We start from the raw sequence: 3,452 nt of genomic DNA, 5'->3' as shown, positions 1-3,452 counted from the left end.
TGCAGAAGTCATAAAGGTGCCTGGGGAACAGGGGAGATGGTGTCACCGCAGATGTGGTGAGCGGGTGGTCTCGGACACAAGAGGCACGCTGAGGAGAGACCTTTAATTTTAGCGATCTGCGCTTAAAGAGACGATCAGACTGGAGCACACTATTTCCTAAGAGAGGGAGAAGAAACACCAAGGGGAAAATGAACCGCACCAGAGCTGGGCAGCACGAAAATAGACCTTATGGAGGCTCCCGGCTCCACAGCTTCCGCCCAGAGGGGTGAAAACTGAAGAGTGTCTTCTTCAAGCACGTTTTGGAGTTTCCTGGGACCAAGAAGATGCTGATGAGGGACATAAGGACACACATGAAGTGATGGGCTCCAGAGGTGGTCCAGGAGCCCCTCAGAGACATGGGTGTAACCAGAAATGTTAACTGCGGGGAGAATAAGGCTAGCAAGCAGGAACATCTGGAGAACGTGAAACCTGAAGTACGGTCCCGGCTGTAGCCTCACACAAGGACTAACCCACCGAGCCCACGATAGCCCAGGACAGAGGAAGGAGCGACAAAGCCAGCTGGGATATGTCGACTGGAGAGGGCCGACGGTGCTGGGCAGAGGCAGGTGGCCACCAAGATGCAGGCTAAGATAAACGTCACTTCTTTTCCGCAGCGGTCACCTGGGAGGGGAAAGTCCCCTCGGGAGAAGAAACCGAGGCCAAAATGGGCCGTGGAGACGTTCTCCGAGTGATCTGAGCAGGGCCAGGAAAGGTGTAGAGGCAGGGAGTGTGGCGGCCAGAGAGGCAATGGGTAGGGCTGGACAGAAACAAGACCGGAGGCTGGGAGAGAGGCCCCCGGCTGCGCTGCAGGGATGCGGCCGGGGCTGGTCTGGAGGGAAGAAGAGAGGCCCTGAAGGGTAATTCAGTGAAGCGCTGAGCGGATGGTCTGGAGGGAGCAGGGGATAAACTCTGTGCCGTTGACACGGTGCTGGGCAGCGGTAGATGGCGAGGAAATGCCGCATGCACAGAAGGCCGGGTCTGTGCTCACAGCCGGCCCCGGAGCGCCAGCAGGCTGGTCATCTCGATTGCTGGCGCTCGGGATGGCCAGACGGCCCCGGCCAAGCAGAGCTCTCCTCCTCCAGGACAGAGCAAGGAGTGTGAACGCGAAGCAGGTCGTCCCTTGCAGGGAGCAGCAGCCTCTTGCCCAGGTAACCAGTTCCTCGGCCCCCGGTGTGGACAGTGGGAGCCTCCCCCAGCGTCCCCTGAGCAGCCCTGCAGGCTGCGGCACCCCAGCCGGGGACCCGGTCCGCATCCCCGCAGCCTAGCCGGGGGCCTCTCGCTTCACCTTCCAGTCTGCGGGGCCCGAGTCGGCTTCCAGGAGCTGGGCTCCTGCGGCGTCGTTCTGCCAACGCTCCTCTGCTCGGAGCAGCACGCACGGCTCCGTCGGTGCTCCGGGGTCTTGGCCTAAAACCTCTCTGGCCTCAGCCCTGGGGCCTCTCTGAGCTGAGAGTGCTTGCATTGCAGACACGTGGCCATTCGAGCCTGGAGCCGAGCCCCTGCAAGCACACAGTATTTGCAAGCTAAGTAAGATTTGGCATTGTTTCTCTGGAGGTGAAGGGCTAGGGGCTGACCCATGCCCTGCCACGGCATGTCAGCAGCCAGAGGGACAGGTCCGTGGGTGGAAAAGCCCCGTGCACCGAGTCCCATCCGTGGGCGAGCCACGGGAGCCCAACAGAGGAAGCCCAGGGAGAGGAAGTGAAACAGCGACATTGCTCCGATTCCCTATTTTGCTCCCTGCAAAAGGGGTTCATGACACTTCTCCTCTGGCTGCTTCCGCAGTCCTGCTAGCCACCTCGTGGGCTTTCTTGCTGGGCTCCCTGAGGTGAGAGAGCTCGTGAGCGTGTCCTGGAGCAGGCCAGGCTCTGCTTTGGGCGTCACGGAGCACAGCCTCCGTTTCCAGTCTGCTGCTCCTCTGGACCACGATCTCGCGGGGTTGTGACCGGGCACGGGGCAGGTATCTAGCGCTGCTCTGTGCTGAAGGCCTTGGGTCCCGCGGGCTTTGCAGACATCGACCCATTTGTCATTAGCGGCTGCAAGTGTGTGGCTCTGCTCCTCTGCGCCCCTGCCCCGAGCACCCGCAGCAGCGGGGCAAGGCGCTCGCTTTGTGGAGCCCGCGAGTGAGGTCCCCACAGGGTTTCCTCTTCTCCCTCCCTCTGGTGCAGGATTGCTCTCCAGGCTGTGCCCAACTTCTTCCCCATGCAGTCTCGCTCTGCGTGACCCTTCCCATGCAGGCGAGCGCTGTCCCGGGGCACCTGCCATGCCGTGCCGTGCCACGCCGTGCCGGGGAGTTGGCGAGGGCTGATGGATGGAGGAGTTTGTGGGTGGTCCTTGCACCGAGCGGTTGGGAACGGCAGGACTGCACGTGCACTGGCAGGGCAGGCTCCCTGGCCGGGCTGAGGGGATGGGGCTGGCTGCTCTGCCTTGGCTCAGGCCTTCTCTCCAGCTTGCCGCGGCAAATGGACTTCCCCTTGCAGAATGGCTGCAAGTCCCTCCGTGCAAAGCCTGGGCTGTGGCTAGCTCCCAGCCCCTGCCTGCTGCGAGCAGCTGTGCGGGGAAGCTAGAGCCACTCCTTGGCTCTCGGTCTCCATGCCACCTCTCCAGGACCGGGGCGCGGTTGGTCGTCTCCCCCGGGAAGCTGCTGCTCATCCCCAGCCCCTGAACTCCCCCTTTCGACTTGCCCTGGCTGCAGCCTCTGAGCCCGTGGCCAAGGCGCTGCCTCTTCCGTGGCTGATCCAGGCTGGGAGTCCTGCGAGGACTGACCCACCGGACACGGCTGGGAACAGGAACGGAGTCCTAGCACTGGGTCTGTAGGAGTGCTTGCTTTTGCCCCCGGAGGGGCACGTGCTCCCCCAGGCTGCAGCGAAGGGGCTAGGCCTGGAAACGGGATTAGCCGTCCCCTGGGCAGCGGGGCTGGGTGGGGGGAGAGCTGGATGCTGGTGCTGGAGAGCCTTGTCTGGCCCCGTCTTCCCATCGCTGGCCTGGCAAGTGGGGCAGGGCTGCCGCGCAGGCATTTTGCAGCCTCTGATGTGGGTGAGGAGAGAGCTGTGCCAAGGGGGGTCGGGGGCTGCACCGTGGGACCCCCCGGCTCCCCGAGGAGCATGAACAGCCTCCCAGGCAGAGAAGGCCAGCTCCCAGGTGGAGGGAATGGGAGTGGGTCGGGGCAGGGTCTCTGGTCTCTGCTCCGGTCGGACCGTGCCTGCGGCTGGCAGGGCTGCAGCGTCCTGACCCTCTGGGCTTCGAGCCCAGGAAAAGCCCCGGCGACTGCGGGACGCGGCCCCTTGGACCCAGGAAAATCTGCCCCGACCTGGGGAACGGCTACCCCGAGCAGCCGGCTGGGTCTGGGTGCTGGGCGCGGTGCGGGCCGGGGGAGCGTGTCATTGCCCTGGGGCTGCCGTGTCGGGGGCGCCGTCAGT

The sequence above is a fragment of the Alligator sinensis genome, unplaced genomic scaffold (assembly GCF_000455745.1).
Source record: "Alligator sinensis unplaced genomic scaffold, ASM45574v1 scaffold407_1, whole genome shotgun sequence".
Classification (NCBI taxonomy): domain Eukaryota; kingdom Metazoa; phylum Chordata; order Crocodylia; family Alligatoridae; genus Alligator; species Alligator sinensis.
This window is presented reverse-complemented; position numbering follows the sequence as displayed.